Source organism: Pinus tabuliformis, chromosome Q (genome assembly GCF_031772625.1).
Source record: "Pinus tabuliformis cultivar Carrire ecotype Pingquan chromosome Q, CPIR1, whole genome shotgun sequence".
Lineage (NCBI taxonomy): Eukaryota > Viridiplantae > Streptophyta > Pinopsida > Pinales > Pinaceae > Pinus > Pinus tabuliformis.
The window spans coordinates 595,669,585-595,694,387 of NC_142296.1; positions in this window are offsets into that span (position 1 = coordinate 595,669,585).

The window sequence follows — 24,803 nt, forward strand, 5'->3', positions numbered from 1 at the left end:
ATACAATTATGGATAACTTTGTTGAGAATACCCCCCAAATGTTTCCTTACATTTTGTGAATTGTGTATAAGATAATTTTTATTGGCTAACAACACATATGCATAAGTATGAGTAACATAGGTAAATTTATGCCTCTACTTCCTTGACCATTATCACTTGATCATGGTAAATCAAATAATTTAAATTATCCTTTATAATAGTTTAACCATGAAATCAACTAATTAAATATATATATATATATATATATATATATATATATATATAGATATGTATGTATATATATATATAGATATATAGATATAGATATAGATATAGATATATAATTTACAATGGTTGACATTATGTATCACTTCAAGTTTAGGCATATATATTATACATTTCTTTCATGTTAAGTTGTAAAATGTACCTCACTCCTCTCCTTATAATAAATCACATAAAAAACTATATCTTTCTTCTTTTAAATGAAATGTTAATAATTATATTATTTTACCATTTTTATTGTATTAAATTTCTCCCTATGGATGTTTCCCTACATCCATGGATGAGATAGTAAAATAGTCAATGTTATATAATTTCATGTGGAGGGATTTGAATTGGGAACTTATTAGCATAGGGCTAGCTAAATCCCCAACAACATTGGTAATAACATGTTCAACAAATCCCTTGGACTGAAATATCTCGAGCATCTTATCTCATGCTAAAACACTTCAGCAAGAGTGATATTGCTTATACCTTGTCAAGGCTAATTCATCTACAAATAAAAACACATTATAAGTAAGAATTGAATCTAGATAAAGACTATAACAACTTTTAAAATTTTGGAAAATATCATTGGGCTCTTAAATCTTAAGCAATAGTGATATTTCTTATATTTTACCAATCCTAATTGATTTATAAAGGAAAAATATATTAGAAAAGAAATTAAATCTAAATAAAGAAAATAACAACTTTTCTCAGTAACCATCCAAATTAAATAATATAACTTTAAACTATCATAAAATTTCAAAATTAAACTTAAATCAAAATATAAATAAATATAAATATAAATATAACTTCAACTTCAATCTTCATATTATATTTAAATTTTTTTAAAATTAATTAATTCAAATTTAAAGCTAATTAAAAATAAATGCTGAAAAACTATGGTACCGAATTTACAAAATTATTCATAATAAATGTGCAGCAACTGAATTTCTTTCCCATAATGTTCTTCGAAACTAATCGTATACCATTATCATTACCACCGTTTCCAATAAGTCCCAATGGTTCCTTGCTCCTTTCTTAGAAGCAAATAGTTCTTTCAAGAACCAACTGTTCATTGACTTAGTCTCGTTGGTGGGTGCAGTTTACAGTCTAGCACAACTTGGCTGACCATCTGTAATTAAGATTTGTGTGTCATTGGACCAATAGATGTGAAGGTACATTTATAATCATAAAGCAAAGTGAAAATACTTTACTTCTCGAGAGAATCTCAATCCTTATCTTCCGAGGGTCCTAATCAAGATGATTTGCCACCCATACTTACTTTGAAGGGAGGCACTCATTAATGTAACGATTCATTGAATCGAAACTTCAACAAAATTTTATTCAACATTATAAGAAATTGACATAAATAATTTAATATCATGTAACGTCATGCAGGCATGTCCAAAATAATTTACGCTGTATTTTTAAAATGGGGAAGAAAAATGTTTGTGATTAAACATTGAATCTCGTCCATAAAAAGAAAGTGCAGATAAATAATTTATAGCAGGTAAGTTCATGGTTGTTTTTCACATACGTTGTATTTATATTTCTTATCACACGAAGGAAACAAGGATCCAATTTTTAAATTGAAGGTGGATAATACGGTAGATACTAATGGATTGTTTAATATAATAAAGTTCATTATCCTTGATGTGCCTTCCATGCATGTTACTCTATCCCGTTCCTCTCTCTGTCCCTCTTACTGAATCCGTTGTTTTCTGTGGTGCCTTTCTGTTCCATTATTGAGCGTCGTTTCCTAACCAGGTGAACTGCCCCAGACGTCAGGTAGAGGGCTTCGGGCAGCTTCCCGAACTGGGTCACCAAGAGGTCATATGACAAGGCTGGAGTTAACCAGCCATATATTGGGTATTTAATGCCTTCAGAGCAGCACGCCACTTACCCCGATAACACGGGAGCGGGCAAATATTATTTAATGCCAAATTTGCCCGCTCCAGTGTTATCGCGTTAAGTCGCGTGCTGCTCTGAGGGCATTAAATACCCAATATATGGCTAGTTAGCTCTTTCCATATGACAACCGGACAGTCTACTGATCTTATCAGGAATATGGGTTCAATCACCATTCATCCCAGCCAGCATCCATCATCCTACTGTATTCCCATTCACCTAAGCCAGCATCCATCATCCTTCAACTTCTAATTAATATTCATATAATTTTATTTTTAATAAATATTCCTAAGGGAAGATTACATAATTCATGGTAGAAGTGGAATAAAGATATGCCATGTTTTTTTATTGGAGTGCACGCATTGGGTATACGAACCCTGATAAATCATATATAATACGAGATATTATTAGTACAATTATATAAGTTGAATGATTAATTAATTTAGTTGTGTTTAATATTAATTTTTTATTTTTAGATTAAGTTTATAGTTTAAAAGGAAAGAGATTCTTAATTAAATGTAAATATTTAAATGTTGATTTAATATAGAAGAGATATTGTAGTTATTATAAATGAGTGTAAAAATTTAAACGTCTACTAAAAATGGAAGAGATAATTTAAAATTATTATATTGTAATTTCATTTTTATTAATAAAACTAGAAATAATTTTTTAAAGAAAAAATCATAACATATATATCTCATTAAAATAAATTATAATAATAATAACATATAATTAGAAAAAAAACATATTATAATCATAAACACAAATATTAGTTATAAATTGAAATTTTGTTTCCATATAAATCAAAATAATAATTCATATTCATAAATATTATATTTCAAAATTATATTTTTAAATTTAATTAATAAGTACGTACAAAATCAATATTTACAATAAACATTCATTCTATCTATCTTTCTCAACAATATTATGAATATCACATTGAAAAATTTATATATATGAGATTAATATAAATATTATCTATCTTAATTCAAAATCTATCCAGTGTAAAGAAGAATCAAATATCGTAACGTGAAAACATTTATTTATGTTTTACAACAAGAACAAAAATGTTTATATTTTGAGAAATTTGACCCTCTTAACTTTTGGTAGATCCATAATTAAGATGGTTTTATGTTACTGTCCTCGTACAATCAATTAAACTTCCTTTAATTTCTATTTTTTTACCATGACGATTCCATCCCACTTTAATCCTTTCCTTATTCCTCATTATTAAAATAAATAAATAAAAATAATAATAAAAAGTTAATTAACTAACATGATTAAAATTAGTCTTTAATCTAATCCCTTTATATGTCAAAATATTGTTATTAAACTTTTCCTATCTATATAGTTTTTTTGGTGTTGGGATGTTTATTTTGGTTTTTGAGATTTGGTTTGTCGGATCTATTTCAGAACGTGGGGTGGATGTGGTCTCAAGTTTCATTCCCAAAGACCTATGAATCCCTTGACTGAATTTGGCGAGATACACAGTAAATCCTGAGGGAGGAGTCTCGTTTAGTGCCTAGTGATTTGGGTTTGGATTGTGGTAAATCTTAATAGACTGGTCTTAGTTTAAGGCATAGTGATCCATGATTGGATTGTGGTAAGCCTGAGAGACAAGGAGATGGAAAATTCCTCAAAGAATGGCATTCCAACTTCGATTCAACACTATGTTGGCATTCCAAGTTCAATTCGGTTGTGATCGAAGTACCAGTTTTGGTGTGATCATGGTTTGATGAGAGTGCGGGTGGTTTAACCTCTAGATTCCCTTGATTTTTCTCGGATTGGTTGTTCTATGAGATCCCACACTCATTCTTAGAATATGGCACGGGGGTGACAGGCTGAAAGAAATATTTGGTTCAACCATATATTTGGTTAGGTGGTAAGTGGAAGTCTCGAGCCTGGTTGGATTTGCTTATGATTAATGAAAGATAAGTTCTCTTACTTTTGCATTTTTTTATATATGGATTTGATAGCTATCATATATCTGATATTTATATGGTTTAATGTCGGTTATAACATGGTTATGTGACTGGGTCATGTCATGGTTATTGGATGCAAGACCTAATTAGTGATATAATAGTTCAATATAGAAGGTGGGGATCCTTCTCGTTATGTTTCATGAGTGCTTTCAGTCATATATGCTCTGTCTTGTATCATAGACCTGTAGGTTGCATTGATGCCAAGTGTTTGACAGGATGCCAGTCCCACTTGGGGATGCTGAAGCCTAATCCTCAGGTTGATTTCGATTTATTAGTATTGCAATCATTTATGTAATGGATTCTTTAAGTTGTAACAAGTTCTAGGCGGTGGTTGGAATTCTGGACTAAAAAAGTGCCATGAATTCCACAAATGCTAGCACAGGTCTACTCAGAAGAGTCCATGGATTTTGGCATGTAGGCCTGTGAGAGTGACTCTAGGCTTCTAGGTACTTTCATGCCTATAGCATGAGAGTGACCAAGGCTTAAAAGCCTTAAAACATCAGTGGGACCCAGGGTCAGAATGTATGAGTGGTTGACATGGCTCCTAACGGTGTTGTTGTTGATGTGGATGGGTTTGATTGATGTGTTCCATCGATTCCATTTCCTTAAGGTCACCAAGGAGGTTGAATCCCTTATAGTGGCCTCTCCCATCACAATTTTACCCCGGCTAGCCGGTTGCTTAGGTAGAACTATGAGGAGGGGGTGTTACATGAGAGATATGACTTTCGCTAAAAGTTGGGGCTTTGGGCAACTCCATTGTCCTTTGAAATATTAGCACTTTGTTGGGGAATAGACTTCTCATTTGTTTTATGTATTATTTCATTCTTTATAAGCTAGGTAAGTAATATTAGACCAACCTACAGATGTTAGGGAAGATCTCGTCTTCACTTTCAAAGCTACAATAGAGGAAGATTAACGACCCATAGTTACTATTCAATTGTCCATCACTCACTAGTTTACAAAAACCACGGAAACAACATATTTGAAGGAGTGTAGATCATAAATTTGCTCTATATACTAAAAATCATGACTAGAAAGTGAAAATTATAAAAAATAATATTGACAACATGCCAATGGGTATATTTAACAATCTTCATACTGCATATTTTTTTATTTCCATTTAGTTTTTTTTTTAACCATGATCTCCCCCCATTCAGCACCATATTCCTAGTTCACATAACAAGGCCAATCAAAGTTGCCAACTTTCAGTTATATATCATATTGAGCTTCTTAGTGGTAGCATTCTACATGTTTCCCTTTGTAGCTTTGTTGTCCTAGATTCCTCAGTATAAAATCATGCCTTTCCACCAACATGCCGAGTTCTAAAACATCTTATTCTACAAGTTAGATTTTTGTGACATACCAATTATATGGTGTTAAGAAATGTACATATTTAGTCCTAAGTAGCACATATTTTAAGACTTGAGTGATAGGGAATAGTGGTCAAATTTCATTTTCCCGTAGGAATTGGATAGATGATTTATTATGTTATTATTTACAACCAAACAAAGTGAATACTTTTTGGGAGAACCAGTGCCATATAGGCACCATTTTTTAAAGAGACCCTTACACAACCCTGAAACCATCAAATCTTCTCTCCCAGTCATCACTATTTTTGGCAAGAAATGTCCAGAGGCTATGGGGGAAGCCCCTTGCTTCCTCAAGAACATCCCATTCCAAACATGAGGTAACCCCTTGCAGTCCCTAAGTCATTGTGAACAAGGCAATTCATGAGACACAACATTCTTCCCATTCATGTAAGACCCAATTTCCTCAAGAACGTCCCCTTCCAAACAAGGGGGAGCCCCTGGAAGTCCCTAACTCATTGTGAACAAGGAAATGCAAGAGACACAACGTAGGGACATTAACATGTCTGTGATAAACTAATTATTCATTACATTGATGCAAGACCCATATTTAATCAGTCACACATTAAAGACTCTAATATGACTTGATTAAAAAGAACACATGTATATAGTTATATCCTACCCCTACCAAGGTTCGGGATTATATACAAGAATAAAACATTTCCCTGCATAGTCCTACTCTAAATTTTCTAAGACTTTTTCATCTATCCAGCAATTATCCTTATAAATCAATTTTCAAATAACTTTTGTAGAGAACTTATGCTCACTCCATAATCTGATTACTCACTTTTGAATAGTTGAACTCTGTCTTAACCATGGGAATTCTCATATCTGATCCATGACCTTATTTTTGCTAACTCCAGATTATTTATTTCTTGTATATATGTTTTATTTGCATTCTAATTAGTTCCATCCATGAATGGGAGAGATTATGGTGAAATATATTATTTTCTATTTTTTTAGAATGCAGCAGTGTTGATTAGAGATGATGAATTGTACTAGTTTTTTTCCTTGGAATACAAATAGTCCTACTGTAAATCCTAAAAGTGAGGATGACATTGATGGTACCTTGGCATCCCATTCAACTGTCAACTTATGAAGATCTAAATCACAAGCAATATTTGAACAAATCTTCTCTCACCCACCCAAACAAGTTAATGATAGTGCTAGTTTTTAATTTTTCCTCCTTTTTTATTTTCCTTTGTGTGTGCATATTTGTGGCAGTTGGGTTTTAAAAAGGAGGCAATAATTGCAAAATGGAAATGGGTGGAAAGGTAGAGATTAGGAATTTTTCACTATTCACAACATGGATTGTGATTCTAAAAGAATGGAAAAGATGGGAAAGTATCAAGTGAAGAAAGTGAAAATGACTTTGAGAATTTTTGAATGAAACAATTTAGGGACGATCAACAATGTTCAATATTTTTAGAACTGAGAAGAAATGAGAACATTTGGAATAAAATTGGTAGGCTACAAACCAAAGCATAAACAACCATAGGCCAAAGAGTCATAGCACCAGCCAAAGGAATATTGACCACATGGGAAGGAGTTGTGTTCCCATTAATAAACATTGCCATAGGTCAAGGAGTTTTATTCCCATTAACAAAGTTCACCTCAAGCCAAAGGAACTATGATGATACTTCTAAAATAAATTATGGTAGTTACATTGAAACACATGCATTCATAGCTAAAGTCATGAGCTTAAATGCTCTAAGGACCAGTGATTAGAAAAAATGATCCTAAGCATACAAGATACAAAGGACTCTCATACAACAAAATTAGAATAATAAAGAGGTGCATGTTGACCCAAAATTCATTTTATTTTTGGGAAATTTTTTCACATATTGTAATGACACACCTCAAGGTTCATGTTTGGTGCATATCCTCACATTATTGTCTTTCATTGTAGCCCAAATTCATATATTCCACTTGGATCAAACAACGATTCACTTGCTAAGCCTTACCCTGATATCTAAAGTTTGATGCACACTATTCCAAGTTGGTTCCCTATTCTAATAAACTATATCTATTCTATAACAAGCAAGGGGGTTGCAGGGCAACGATTCCCTACTTTAGGCAGGCTAGTCAATGGGGAAATATAAAACTAGTTTCAAGAACCTCTTACTGTACAGACACTAAGGCTTGTCTCTAAAGGCTTTTACTTTTCTATGGAACTTCGTTTTTAGAAGCCTAAAGTTAGAAGAGTACTCTTACTAACCCATTTAATCATTCATTAGCTAGGACCAGGAACCAGAGAGAGTTAGCGAGTACTCTACACCTATGAGCTGGAAAGAGCTTATACATTGATATTGAGCTAGAACATGAACAAGCATATCTAAGTATTGAGTTTACATTACACCTATGACCACATTAGGTATTGGAATACAAGATGATTTATTAGGTAGAATATTGTATGATATTAATCTACAGGGTGGCCCACATTACAACCACATATCTCTCATGTGATGGGCACCAACATGCATGTATACCAAATGCCTGCTTCATGCATGTATACCAAATGCTCGCTTCTCTGTCAGGTTCAGTTGGTATGTCAAGGTTTTTTTGATTTTATGTGTGGCAAGGGCTTAGATCGTGAAGATGGGTAAAATCCTGCACATTGAGGGTGGCTAATGTGACAACCAAATCTGTCAGGTTTAGTTGGTATGTCAAGGTTTTTTCGATTTTCTGTGTGGCAAGGGTTTAGATCGTGAAGATGAGTAAACTCCTACACATTGAGGGCGGCTAATGTGACAACCAGATCTGTCAGGTTGAGTTGGTATGTCAAGGTTTTTTCAATTTTCTGTGTGGCAAGGGTGTGTGGCAAGGGTTTAGATCATGAAGATGAGTAAACTCCTACACATTGAGGGCGGCTAACATGACAACCAAATCGGTGTAAGGCATAGAAGATGAAACAAAGCAATGGAGCAGATTTTGCAGAGAGTAGAGCTCGTGTCCTCCACTAGGCATAGTTAGGAGACCAAGAAACTCAGATGGACACAGATGAGCATAGTTAGGAGATCTACAAACAATTTCACGAAGTTTTAAACAGATAAGCGAGATGCCCAACCGGAAAAGCTAGGATTCTCCAATTGCTATAATTAGGGTGATTTCATGGGTGGGATGAACGAGATCATTGGTTCTATCAACTTGTAATGAATGCATATGGATCTCAATCATAAGGAATTGAAAACACATTATCATATACAAATAGATAATCAGAATAATTAAATATAAAGAATTACGCTTTTTCCTTTATTGATTTCTGAGGTGAGATATCCACGTCTATAAGGCTATCATTGCTTGTGTCGTGGTTGAACGTGTTAAGATGAGGGTTTCAGTGAATAGCTTCTTTTCATTTTTATTCATGATCAACTTCGTGTTGTTAGTGGTGTGAACAAATTTCTTTGTGCAGTGCGGGCATGGCTTGTCAGCGGCTTCCAACCCCGGTAAGGTACGACACTGATTTGCATTGGAAATAGCAACAAGAATTTTCCCATAGCTAAGAATAATTGCTAATAGTCACTCTAACTTCTCTGGTGTAGGCCCTTCCTTATATTATGGATCATGGTTCTTTGTCCTTCTACCTCTGTCCTACCTTCTTGCTTCCAGCTGGCTAGCTTTTACCCCATCCGACATCCATATATTAGGGCCATCAAAGGGCTTAAGAGCTAGATATAGGCTTGATCAAGTGAAAACAAAGAAGATAGCCTATAAGGAGGTAGCAAAGGCACCCGCGGTAGACTCAGTTTTAAAACCCATTTTAGCTTCCCTACCACCACCTCGCTAATAAGCATCATCCCTTCCATTTCCAGATCCTACAGAGACATTAGCTTGTGTTTTCCCTAAGCCACAGCCTAATAAACCTAAAGTACCTGCCTATTATACTTGCTGGTACTCTTAAAATCCCTTGCTTGCGGCGTGACTTTAAATGCTAGATCAAACTAATGTTGAAGAGGCAACAATTCAAATGACAGATCTGTCGGTTGGAAGGTATTGGCGGAAGTGGATCTGTTGAAAGCATCCGGGAGCATATTCACTCAGGATGGTGTTTCTTCTCACTACAATATAATTGATATAGAGTCTTTGTGCATGCATTGAATGGTGTATTCATCTCATTGTGAATACCTGTGATTGAATGTACGAATATCTTCGTTGATTGACTTGTTGAATCTCTATTATATGTGTTTAAATGTTGGTTCATTGGTCTATTGGGATATGTTAGAATGCAAGCCATATTCATCGTTGAATAAAACTTGGTGATTTGTGCATTGGAGATTCAAACCCTGCGTTGATTTGGTATGGTGGTTGTTGCATTGAAAGGGTATGGTCATTACTGCATAAACTTTGTTAACTATCATGCATTAATCCTGGTAGCTTGCTTGTTGGCATGTCTTCTTAGAGATTGTCTGGTCTCCCTTTCTGATAGTTGTTATAGCTTGCTGGAATTAGCTTACTAGAGAATCAGAACTCCTTTGCTTATGGATGGATTTCATTAGCTTACTATATAGCTTCTTCCAGAGGAACTACTCTAATTCAATAGCTTGCAACAAGTTACCCTGTGTAAGTAAGAGAATAGGTAATAGTAAGGATTTCATTAGCTTACTATATAACTTCTTCCAGAGGAACTACTCTAATTCAATAGCTTGCAACAAGTTACCCTATGTAAGTAAGAGAATAGGTAATAGCAAGCCTTAGAAGCTACCTTAACACTCACAATCAGTTTGATAGTAGTTAGTCTCCTTTCATTCCGCTAGCACAATTTGTCTCATATGGAAGACTTTCTAAGAAGAACTAAAGATAATTAGTTGGAAGTGAGAGGTTAGAGCTAGCCTACCTTAAAAAATAAACTTTCTTCTTGTTGGGTGCCTTCTTTATTAAATTGCATACAATAGAAGAAGAGCCACTCCCTTTTTTAATAGGCCTTTCTTATTTCAATTCCTTACTTAAACAAGCGAAGCCAACAAACTCTCCTTAAGTATGAATTCTGATTATACAAAATCAAGGAGCTAGAATGGCTCAATGATATTTAGCAATAAACTATAATGCCCATATTATGAGCACCCTTCCACAATGAAATTGATGGTATTATTGAGTAGACTAGGCCCAAATAATTTGTGTCATCAAGATTTTATGGCTGAGTATAAGGTTTGATTTGTAAAAGGTACGAGGCCGATTGCATAAGCATGATGATTGAGGCAGATGGTGACAAAGAAAATTAGAAACATAGTAGTGGCTATATAATGCCAAGCAATAGTGGTGTGAACATGTGGAGATTTGGTATAGTTTCATGCAGTCTCAGTCAACCAAGAATGAGCACTCTTCTGAGTCGCAAGAATGAGCACTCTTCTGAGTCTCAGGCACTGTGTTGTTGCTTTATCTTGTGCGTTGTTAGAAAGTCATTGTGGGACAATTATGGTTTGACTTTACCTTTTTCATTTCTTTAATATCATTTCACTGCTTTCAGATAGTGTACACCTTTTCATTTCTCAAATTATCACTGTAATGTACAACATTACCACTATAATTTGACATTTAAGCATACTTTCATCATTACAACAATAAAAAGCATGGCCTTTAACAAAAGGAAATTATAGTTACATGTAGTACATTTCAATAATAATCACGGTGGTTAATCCTGTACATCTTGTTCACAGATATCGTTGTTGAAGCAAATATTACATTATATGGTATATACTTCGTTTATGATTGAAGTTAGAATTCTGGATGGCCACTGAAAAATGCAAGCGCCCCTACCAGTGGAGCATTGATGTAGATGGTGGGTTCAGATTGCCTGAAATTTGGCCTATTGTCTGGATATTGGTCTTGGCTATCTGGCCCTCCAACGACTGCCCCCACCAGAAGATTTGGGTTGGGATTTTTGCTGAAAAAGAATTGGGAGCCACCCTTGCATGTTATGTGATTGGGATGCTCTGTAACAGAGGGTAATGATGAGCCCCTGTGATGAATATATTGGGGAAAGCGAGGACCATATCCCACCATGTACGAAAGCTTTAGAGGATTATCCCCCAGTATGTAGTCCACCTGCATACATAGCCAGCCACAATATCAGTTTAGTACTGACAATAACCAGGCTTCCATTATGTTTGATGCAATATTTTGTTATCAAGTTTGGATTCCAATGACAAATCTGGAGTAGAACCTTGCACTTGGCAGCTGTTCTGAGTCTATAAGGAGTGACTTGGATGCTACCACATTGAACAACTTCAAAAGAATGGCCCAAATAATTAGCATAGGCTAAAAGTAGAAATGATATGGTTGTAACATGTTGCATGTTGCTCCCTCCTGGCTTGTAGATAAGTCCACCTGTTACAGTGCTCATACATTAACTTTCTTAACTTATGATTCACCCAGTGCACCACTAGGAACACCAACAAAATTTTAAGAATATGATGGTTTATTGCACTTAGAGAAGCTAGATTCTGTTACAACCTGGTAACATCTCAGACAGGATTATGCCCAATTTTACAGTAAAAAAGTATCTATGCTTATTATATTTGTGAAGATATACAACCTGGTGTGAATGGTACATGCTCATCAGATGTTTCTGGCATGAGAGAATAGATGAAGTCATCAACATATCCTCTGTAAGTTTGCAAAGAAGCTACCTTTCCCAACAAGAATTCCTACACAAAAAATTTATATCATAGGTTCGGTACTATTATGGAGACAAGGAGTAAATCTTCGTATAACATCATCATGGAACATATTAATACTATTGTCTAAGCCATAATGAGCAAAACTATTCATTGTATTCTGGGGAAATTATTGAAAGCCAATGAAGATCTTCTAGTTAACTTAGATCTTTGTCTTGAGGCATAGGAGAAGGCTTTCCAATCCCATCAGCTCCTGGTTAACACACAGATAGTTATGTTGCAGGATCTTCTAGAATATATACAAACAGAATTCCGCATTGAAATCGTGGTTCTTGACTATAAATTGGATGAAATTAAGGTTGAATTCACTTGGGATCTCTAGTTTCCATAAGAGGATGGTGAACCCAGTGCTATAACAACTCGCAACAGAGGAATAAATAGTGATGGAGTGACACAGTAGGATTAGGAATATGTTGTCTGAAGTTTTCACTATAAATTTTTCCAATGATATATAAATATAGTCTATTTATAGGAGTATTTTTTCATGGTCCTGAAGCTATCATAGCCTCTGCCTGAACTCTTCACTGTATTTTTTGCCAATGATATATAAATATAGTCTATTTATAGGAGTATTTTTTCATGGTTCTGAAGCTGTCGTAGCCTCTGCCTAAACTGTTGTTGATTCAACTGCTTATGCTTCTGTTGCTTCAACTGAGTAAACTGGGTGAACCACTGCCTCTTCGTTTGCCTTTGTCGCATGTTCAGGTTTGGTCCTAGTATATGAATTTGTGAGCCTGATATGTGCTTACTTGCAGAGTTCTTCCCATTCGGCTAGATGGTTACATCTAGCTTGACTAGAGCCTTAAAGAAAACATGATGAGACTTGCTGAGATCATATTCGTAGTGAGAATATGATAAGATCAGTTCTGGTAAGTAACAGTTATTCCTAAGCCAGTACCTTCAGTTGTATGTGGACTGAGGATAGTTTTCCTGCTTGAGTGGCTCATGGTACCACGAGACAATTAATGATACTTATCCCATATGATGCTGAGCTTTATGAGTCTAGTATTCAGTGGGAGAACTTGACAAAGTTGGATAAGAACAGATGACAGTACCTCCTGAGTATTGTTCATTGATTTCTACTTGGGCGCAGGGATCAAGAGGGAGTGGAAAACTCCTTATCTCCCTCACCTTTCAGATATATGGTTTCCCCTGTGTGATACAGTGAGTCTTCAATGACTTGCAGATTCTCCTTGAAACATATATAGTTAGGTTGTTATCCTGATGCAGTGGTAGCCTTTAGCATCTCCAAGAGCTCACTCAGAGATTGTGCGTAAGGAGCAACGGGATCTGAGGTGGCTAGTAGAGCTCTCTAAGTATTTTATTGCAATTTAAGATGTTGTTTTGATCTAGGCGACGCTTGTATATTCTTGTGAGACTCTGCCAATGGCATAGAATCATGCTAGTACAAAACACATCATTGATTTCGGGCCTTTCATTTGGCTGGTATGGTTTGACAGTTGTTGTTTAGTCTATTGAGTACTGGTATGGTCGGATAGATGTTGTTTATTCTGTTGAGGAGTATGATTTGTGATGTTTTTGGTGTGCCAGGAGATATAGACAAAGACATATGTCACAGGAGATATATCCAAATCGAAAACCAAATGTTTTATGTGAGGGAACTAATGTCAGCATTAGTTTACACCGGTGAAATATACAAACCAAAAAATCAATATAATATGTACTTTGCCTTGGGAAGAGGCCAAATAAGACTATGAAGTGAAAAATTATGATGAAATGATGAAATCTATGCTCAACGATACCCAGTACACAGTGCGGCAATGACTAACCTACTTAAATTAATGTTAAAACCCATCATTTCGATTACTATAGTCCCTATGTTTGCCTGCGACAGGGACTAATAAACAACATTTTAAATCTTCTACAAGTTTTTGAACATAATTTTTGAATGCACCAATGTAGAAAGGTGGTAAATATTCTTTTATGCTACTCTGTCTTCACATTTCTCTTTTTAATTAAACTCCTAATATTTTATTTCCCCTCTTAACATGAAATCCACTTTCCATTCTACAAAATGTTTGATAAATGACATTGTATTCCCTACAAATTACTCCTGAGAATAGCTCCGGAAAGAAAATCAACACATAATTGTTTAATGCAAAAACTAGCACAACAAGAAATAGATAATGTTCTACACTACTATATTTTCCAAGTTACTAAAAATATAGTATGAATAAACAAACACATCTATATATCAAAAATATTTCAAAGTTGAGCAACGTGCTCCAAGACATATTAATATCTCTATTAGATAGTAGGTAAAATGTCGCTTATTGTAGATTTTCTCTAACTTACTTGATGTACTTAAAGAAAAAGGTGTTCTAAAGTTGACAACAATCAACAACTCAATGGTGGTTATGCGATCCATCCTTAAAAATCCCCCGACTTTCCAAAATATGTCAAAGTATAAACAGTGAAGCAAACTAAAAGGCCAATTCAAGGGTTCAAATACAAGGTGTTTGGTGTGTAAAGCAGGGATTGAGAGACTCAAGCTCTAGGTGCCCACTCTCATGAAGAAGAAAAAAAATTAAGACAGACAACCCTTCCCATAAAACCTGTCATATCACAAGGGCGATGTGGAGGAAAAGGCTTAAACGGCCTCACCTCCTAATCGTATGCATGTCAATTTGACTTATTCTCTAAGGAAATATATTTTGGTGGCAATCGATCCTACATGTGGGATTAATTGGTCCATCAAGTGTGAACTCTAGTCCTATGTGACATCAAAGAAAGCCTTTCTGAGAGGGATAAATATATAAATAAATAAAAATTGAAAAAATAAATATATATAAAAATAATTCTATATATATATATATATATATAAAAACAAAAAATAATTCTATATATAATTGGAAAAGCAAAAATATTTTAATCAAATAATTTAATTTAATTAATACAAATATAATAAATTTTGAAATAATTCCATTGTTAAAAATATATAAAATATTAGTTCAAACTCAGATTTAATGATATATATAAACAATTTTATTTATTTTGAAAAATTAGTAATTTTAAATTTTCATATATTAGGTTTTTTTTTTTAATATAGTATTTAATTTCAACTCTAATTTAAAAAATAAAATGTTTTGCAATTTAATAAAAAAATTATAAATATAATAATACAATATATTAATTACTCAAATTTTCAATAATAATAAATATATTTATTTAACTGAAATATAGATTTGTAATATTAAATGAAATTTTAAATATAAATAAAAGTTTATATGAACTGAGCCCCGAGGGGTCTGGCTCGTTGGGCAGTTAATGTACTGTTAAGGCTTCCGTGTCATTGTGTAGGTCACAGGTTAAAACTTTGACTTACTCGTACGTCATGCTTGGGGAGATTTTTGTAAGGTCCTCGAGTTGGCGAGTGCCCGAGAGAGCCAAAAAATGGAAGTCACGAGTATGGGTGTGCTCATGACGTGCGATGGGCATGAAGACGTAGTGGCGGGCGTGTTGTAGCGACGGGCGCCCACCGACTCATGTTCGGTTAAAGGAAACTAATGTTCGGTTAAAGGCAGCTCATGTTCAGTTAAAGGCATGCAGATTTGTTCGGTTAAAGGCGTGAGGAAGAGTTCGGTTAAAGGCACACACAATGGCCAAGTGTCCAAGTTGTAGCAGACAAGCGACACACACATAGCGATGGGTGCACATGTTGAACGAGGCACACACTCGGGTAGCTAGCGCCCACACCTAAGCATGTGTAGATCAAGCACGGGCAAGAATGACATGTCATTTTAGTTGAAGTAATGGAAAAGGGATATGACTATTTAAGAGTGTAGGTCGACTAAGGGTGTCAGCTCACCCAAATGACACGACCCTTGGTAAAATGATTGGAGGTGGAAGTGTATAAGTAGAGTGAGGGGAGCTCGCTCTAAATCACAATCCATCCAACTACGGATACAACACTAGTACACTTAACCACAAATGAAAGAGTGAAGGGAGAAGTGGGTAGCTTAATCATAGGATGTATAGGAAAGTTCTGGTCATGGGCATGACAATGTAGGGCATGGTAGTGCGACTTCCCACAAGAAGGCAAGCTAGGCCATGCGCCTACCCTAGCCGGGAAAGTGCGGATGACTTGACAAAGTTTCTTCAGTTCGTTTGGGCAAGTAAATTTGTTTGTTGGGCCAAAGTTTGGATTTCCCACAGGGTGTTGGTTTCCCATACACAAAGTAGTATGAGATTTTCAACAGAGATACAATTGAATAGGGGTTGGGCCAACAAGGGTAAGGGTTATACAAGGAGTTGGGTTGTAATTGTATCATGGGCAGGGCTCGCCCAGACCGCAGTGCATAACTCTGCACAATTGGTAGAGTTGGGAAGGATGATTTAGAAGGTTGCACAAGTTATGAAAAATTGTAACTTCTAACTTATTTTACAAAAGTTTAATTATTATATAAGTGTTGGGTAGACTTATTCAGGTGTTGCCCCTCCTCTTATAATATTGTGTAAATTGTTGTAGATTTTTTTTACATGTTATTACCATTGTGTATTAAAAATATAAATGTTGATGAAGAGTAATTCTTTCCACTGCATATGTATAAGAGAAGTGAACACTTAACAAAAATTGACTAAGTGTTTGAAAACGAAAGAGTTCGGTGTTGCCACACTATGCTCATGTGCGATTGGTAGTCACCACTAGCATGGGATCATGATCGATTATATCAGACCCTTGCTTTGTGAAGATAGGTAGTAGAGGTACATCATCCCACATCATGGTCAGATGGTATCAAGAGGTCGTTTTGTAGAAATAAGGCTATGTAGATTATTAGTTGGTCGCAGTGCGACACATAGGATAGTTTGGCATGGGAAAAGCAACAAGCTTGGGCTAATCTGAACAAAGTGTGATGGTAGTCACAAGGGTTGTTCATAAACTTGTAGAAATGGCATATTTTTTTAAGATTAAGGGGAAACATGTTATGAAACCAGCTCAAGAAAAGATAGAAAAGATAGATCAACGCCTTAGAATTCAGCCTCTTGGAGGGGGCAACCTCCTTTACATTACATAAATGAACAATTCTTCGATAATACAAATGAAAATACCTCCTTTCTATATATAGGAGTCTAAGGGGTCATAACATAATCAGAGCCGACATAACAATAATAATGTAGGGGCACAATAATAACAATAGTGGGCTTCTATGGGGCACAAGAGTAATAATATGGGCACTACATGGGTACATCAATATAATAAGTGGGTTGTACTAATAATAATAAGGGGTTACACTAGTAGTATAGGGGCCTAACAAAACAACACTATGAAGCTCTTGTGCAGGAGTGGGAACACTTGGATCACATCAAGGATGGAATAGTGGATGTGTGGAAGGACTTGAACAATATCCATGGGAATTATGTTGAACTTGAGGAACTTGATGAAAAAGTACAACAAGGCAACTGTAGACTCCATGAACTCATGGATGAACTAGTTCGCTTAAGAGAGGAACAAGGCAAGTTCCATGGCAGAGTTAACGAGCTTAAGGAAGGGATCAAGAGGGAATTTCTTCAGTTGCAAATAAGATCACATCATTGTCATAAAGAAAGATGAGATCGAGTACATTGACAAACATGAGACTTACTATCAGGGAATGAAGGATGATTTGTGAATGATAGGGGAAATTCAAGTGAAAATTATATGTATCGAGTAGATGTGATTGGGAAACATGCAAAGGAGGATAAGCTTGATGAAACTCAAGCTAGACCTTGTTTGAATTTCTCAAATGAACTAAAAGCGGATGTTGCATACCTCAAGAGTACGGTCAAGATGAGACATAGGGCGAATGACGGTTCTGAGGAAGAAATAATGACAAAGGTTGCAAAGGTAAGACACAAGAAAAAGCCTATGCAAGATGAAGGTGCGTTGGGATTAAGTTTTGTGCAGGTGATCATATTTAGAAGGAAGTTTGATGCATTGGTTGATACGACAACTACACATAGTTTCTTTAGTAAGAAGGCAGTAAAAAAATTTGAAATTGAAGGCTAGAATGGAAAGGGAGTTGATTTCTTTCAAAGATATTAACTCAAGCAAGAAGGTTGTCGAAAGAGTTCTAAAGGACACACAAGTAAAGGTTGGTTTGTGGTTTATTAATTTGATTTTTAGGGTGATTCGGAGGGATGGCCATGTTATGGTCTTAGGGAAAGACTTCTGAGTAACTTCACAAGCCATACTAATGGTGGATCATGACATGCTATTGATTACACTTGGTGGGAAGGCCATGACCATGCCGATGATAAGGAAGAGTCACTTGGGGTATCGTCCAAGGTTTGCTTCAATGAATTTGTATGAGAAGGACCAAATGTGAGACATGAACATGTGGAACAATAGGAAGTCAGATGTTTGACTCATGTGACAAAGGAGAAGAGGATGATCAACTTTGTTGCACATGATATGAAGGAAAAGAAGTATGGAGGTGGATTGATAGCTCTAACCATCACAAAGCAGGTAGTTGTGACTTTTACCATCAGTCTTCATCAAGGGAGAGCCAAGGAGGAAGGAGGCCCAAGTGCCCCTTCTAAGGCAAGCAAAGGATAGGAGTATCCAGGTAGAGATCCAGCTGGTATAGTGGACTATTGCAGATATGTTGTGGGCATCTATGACTTTCAGTTGAAGAAGGGAAAACTTGAGAAGAATGGATGTACAAGGGAAGAGGTTTTTGTTGTGCAGGATTAGTTGAGGATGTGACGTCAATTAGACACATGGGTGGATGAGAGTCAGGGAGGAAACTTCTTGGCCCTTGTCAAGCACTAAATCTTTGGAGATGGGTGAGTGCAGTGCCTTGATGAGGAAGGGGTGTTGCACCACCATGAAAAAGGGGCCTTTGGGAGAGGGCCTCACAACATATATTGATTATGCTTGGAGGGATGTGGTTGTGGGTATATTACCATGGGAAGCACATGGACAATAGAAATGATGGGCAACATATCACAAATGAGATGGAGACTTCTTCATGGACCTAGGTACGACAAGATGAGGATTTGATGGAGATGGGAAGAGTTCTTGATCGAGTTGCATGCGTGATGAAGTTCTAAAGGAAACGATTAATGAAGGCATGAGGATGTGGATTCTCATGGATTGAGCATGACAGTTGGACTGATCACCCAATTAGTTCAAGTCATGGGGGTCAACAATGCATAGATGCATGGTAGAGTTGAATTGGAGTAAAACAACAGTAGTTCACATGATGATGACAATACATGGTTGTGACCATGGATTGAGGAGTCTTACCGATACATGAAGTCATGAGCCTTGCTGTAGGTTCGTGCGATGGAGAGTAGGGAGTTCATGCAACATGGACATTTGGTGTTGGAGTTGATGACATTTTGCGACATTTAGTCTTGCCAATGGTGTTTTCTGGGATGGTGTTGTTGAGGGTGAAAACATTTTTAAAGTCGAGGAGGATGTAAGGGACTCAAGTTGGTAAGTGCCTGAGAATTGAAAAACCGAAGTTGCAGGTATGGGTGAGCTCATGATCTATGATGGGAATATAGACATAGTGGCAGGCACCTGCCCTACTCATGTTCGGTTGAAGGAAACTCATGTTTAGTTAAAAGAATGCATATGAGTTCGGTTAAGGTCATGCACAGTGGGAAAGTGAACAAGTTGTAGCAGATAGGTGACACACACATAGAGGCGAGTGGACACAGTGAATGGGATGCACACCCTCGCAGCGGGTGCCTACACGTGAGTGTGTGAAGGTTAGTCATGGGCAGAAATAACGGGTCAGCTTGGTTTAGGAAATGGCAAAGTGGCATGACAATTTAAGAGTATAGGTTGGCTAAGGGGGTTGGCTCACCCAAACAACATGACCCTTGGTAAAATATTTGGAGGTGGAAGTGTATAAGTAGAGCGAGGGAAGCTCGCTACAAAAAATAATCCATCCAACCTCAGATACAACAATAATACACTTAACCATAGCCACAAGAGCCCTCACGAAGTGGGTAGTTTGGTCGCAGGACGTATAGGAAAGTTTTGGTCACAGGCTAGGCACTGAAGGGCGAGGCAGGGCAACTGCCCTAAAGAAGGCAGGCTAGGACATGCGCTCGGCTTGTGCGGGCAAGTACGAGTGATTGAACGAAGTTTTTGTAGTTCAGTTAAGCAAGTAAATTTGTTTGTTGGGATGAATTTTGGGGTTCCTACAGGGCATGGGCCGTTGCTCTAGGAAGTAGTATGAGTTGCACGATAGAGATGTCACTGAATGGGGGTTGGGTTAGAAAAGGACAGGGTTGCATGAGAAGATGGGTTGTCGCTATACAATGGGTAGGGCACACCCAGACCGTAGTGCATAATGTTGCACAATTGGTAGAGTTGGGTAGGCCTATTTAGAAGGCTCTACAAGTTGTGGAAAATTATAACTTGTAAATTATTTTACAAAAGTTTAATTACTTTAGAAGTGTTGAGAAGACTTGTTCGGGAGTTTCCCCTTATTTTATAATATTGTGTAAACTATTGTACATTGCGTTTACATGTTATTTCCAATGCATAATAAGAAGATAAATGTTGATGAAGATTAATTTTTTCCACTGCATATGTATAAGAGAAGTGAACACTTAATGAACATTGACTAAGCATTGAAAGGTTAGGCGTAGTTCGTAAACTCAGGTAGTGGGAAACAAAAGAGTTAGGCGGTGCCACACCATGCTCACGTGCGGTTGGGAGTCACCACTAGTATGGGGTCATGATAGGTGCTTTTGCACCTACAAGTTATAGTGGCAACCATAAGGGATTGACCTTGTGCCACACAAGTGTGAGAGTGAGTGAGTTACTGATTTCGTTAGTAAGAAAAAATTATATGATTTTTTCCTTCACTTTCTAAATATTGTACAATCTAACTTGGATTTTAAACATATATGAAGAATGAGGTTAATGGTTGATTAAGACCCTTTTAACAAACAACAATTATAAGATATTTATAAAATATAGTGTAGTTTTCTAGAATACCTAGAGAAATCAATACATTTTATTGGAAATACCTCATGGAAAATTGAGAAATTAAGGTTTAGCCTAGAGATAAATACATTTTATTGGAAATATCTCATGGAACATTGAGTAGTTAACGTTTATCCTTCATCTCTCATGCGGAAATGTTAATGGATATCTTGTTATTTTAGAAAACTGTATTACCATAATACTTAATTTTAAGGAAGTTGCAGTTCGATAATGGGCATGTTGTCATTTTAGAAAACTGCATTAAACTTAATTTGAAATAAATTGCTGCTTAATATTTTTGTGTTTTTTAATGGATTTTTAGATCAAAATACTTCATTATAACAAGTTCTTATGAACATAGCTTCAACCAAGGATGTTCACAAGGTGGAGGAAGCAAATAATTTTAAATGAAAATTTCTAATAATTTACTAATTTTAAATAAGTTGTAGTTTTATATCCTTTTGTTTTTTCATGAATTTTTAGATGAAAATATTTCATTCTAACAAGTTACTATGAACATAGCTTCAATTGAGGATATTAACAAAGTGTAGGAAGAAAATAATTTAAAATGAAACTTTCTAATAATTTACTAATTTTTATTTTCAATTTTGTTTTTCAAAATAATTAAGATTATGGTTTTTTAGAATGAAAATATTTCCTTCTAACAAGTTATCATGAACATAGCTTCAACCGAGGATATTAACAAAGTGTAGGAAGCAAATAATTTAAAATGAAACTTTCTAATAATTTATTAATTTTCAATTTCAATTTTGTTTTTCAAAATAATTAATATTCTAGTTATTTTTTAGAAACAAGATCCACATGGTGGAAATGTCACTAAAAATCGATGAAATTAAGAATTTGAAAGTTTAGATGACACATGACATTACAATCTTGAATCCTCGCTGTCAATATGTAATGGTTTTTAGGGAGTCAAAAAACAAAATGATTTAGATACTCATAATTAAATATAAAAACTATGGCCCTTACAGTTAGCTGTCAATGATAAAGTTACGTGTAATAAATTTGACTACCTAAGTCTCCTTTTTTTCAAATATTTTCTTAGTCTTTAAAATTTTACTAAAAGTTATTTTATAATTGTATTTTACATTGTTTGATACAAGAGCGACGTGGGGGCAATGTCACTATATAGTGTAATGTATTTTCTGTGTGTAGCTTACATACAGAAAATACATCCTTACAAAGAAAACAAAAAGTAATGACCTCACTACCACATGACTCTTGTTCTCATTGTTATAATCGTTAGTGTATTTCCATCTTAACTACAAATGTAGTAAGTGTCAAGAGGGATCAAATCTCTTGAACTATAAACTTCTTTTAAACTTCAATATTTGAAAAAAAAATCACCTCAAGAAATTCGGTCCTCTTAATGTTCCATAAATTTTGGGTAAGATTGATATATATATATATATATATATATATATATAGATATATATATATATATATATATATATATATCATTATTATCAATTGTATTTTAAAATGAAAAATGGATTCAATACCTTGAAAATTCTCTTCGACAATTGGATTCTGTAGAATATACAACTTAAGATTGTAATTCCATTAAATATTTACTACATTTCACATAAATTTACCTAAAACTATACCTCAAAATAGACTCAAATGTAGAATAGTAAAGCTACATGAAATGTTTTAACTGTAAACAAATATATATATGTGTGTGTTTGTGTCCAAGAAAAATTAGGTTGTATTTCATTTCAAATTCAAAATAAAATAATATTCAGAGATATTTGTAGCATTCTATAACTTCGTATCTACTGGACACAGTTTATGGGGGCTATAAAGCCAAAGAATTCTACAAACATCTGTGAATATTATTTTATTTTGAATTTAAAATCTTATAAAACCTAATTTTCCTTGGAAATTAGGTTTTATAAGATTTTAAATTCAAAATAAAATAATATTCACAGATGTTTGTAGCATTCTATGGCTTTATAGCCCCCATAAATTTTGTCCAGTAGATAAAAAGTTGTCTGATCACTGCCAAAGTAGATAGTTTCCATAGGCAACTCCCAATGGAGCATAAAAATAAAAAAGGAAAATTTCAGACACATAGTTTCCTTGAAGTATCCATATATTCCTGTATCCTGAATCTGCAATAAAATTGTTACTTCAATTTGAAGGGATGTGTCTATATGATGTATGCATATAAAATCCATAAACATATTCCAAAACTAGTAGTTCCGCTGAAGAAAGAGTAGCACTCGTATCCAAAAGATCTAACTTGTTGATAAGTATATTTAGTCATGTCAAGATGAATAACAGGTGGAATTTCTACAAAACTTCATTGACCTCCTGGATATGTCACTGACATAAAGTCAACACCAAACCTCCTTCTGAAATTTCATCAAATTTCTAGTTTTGTTCCCTATATACATGCGAGAGAGATATATAAATAAAATTTCTCAATTTGAAAAAAAATATTTTGATATAGGGGAAAAAATATGTTATTCTTCAAATGAGTCTTCCTAATTCGCCAATTTATTATGTTCATGGATTTTCTATAGACATAGGTCTCGACAATATGTAGATGTTAAACATGTTGTGATAAGAGCTTTAGAGCAAAACACTGCATATAATTATTTGTGGAGTTTCCAATACCACATAAAAAAAAAAAATTATTGTTTTTTGGAGATATATAGTCTTTCACTAGCACCTCCCATGGAAGGGGAAAGTTGTGCATCCCCATCAAAGATGGCTCATGGCTTATCATTTTTGATGTCCTATCTATTATGAGTGTCTTTTCTTATGAGTGTACATTTCTGGGGAAGTGAATTTGTAATTCTTAAGATGTTCAAAGCCATTATTAAGAAAAAATGACTTTCATCCTCAATGATTGCTTCATTTGTTTCCAACCTAACACTTCAGCAAACCAGTAGTTGGAGGGCCTTTATGGAGACTTTTTCTTTATGACAAAGCCAAGTTGTCAAGTAGTCGTGTACTTACAAACACTCCCAATCCTAAACATTACCAATGATCTTTTTTATCTTAGCCTAGGTTGTTCTAGTAAAAGGACAATGTGTAAACATGTGATCAATGGATGTAGCCTCTAAGAGACAAAGTGAGAATCTAGTAGGTCCTTGAAAATACCTCTATAATATGTCCCAAGACTGGGATTTTTTTTCAATAGTAATCAAAAAACTTTATTTTTATGGGGTAGTTGAATTTTGACAAGGATTTCTCCCACCAAGTAGTTGGAGAATCCATTTGGTACTTCACACAGTACAAGTATCTGAACTTTGGCATGCACAAACCATGTCGAGCTAGTGACTTTATATTAATTCATCCCTAGGTGGAAAGAGAGATATGAGGCTATTGGGCACAATTGTGGCGTCTCCCATTCTTCAACCTGTAAACCTTCCAATTCTAATATATGAGACCCAGTCAATGATTGAGACCCGATCTTCCAAATATTTGAAATCAATAGAAAATCCCTTTCTCATTTAGCATTTGATGACAAGCTTATATAGTAAGCATTCATTTTTCTACCAATCAGTGGGTCCTTTCTGAGAATGATTTTTGATCTATCTCCAAAACACCACTTGAGTCATTTTAGAATAAAATATGTTGCATTTATGATGACCTGTCGGACTATAAATCAATTATTTTCAGTCTTTCTAAGAGATCTTATACA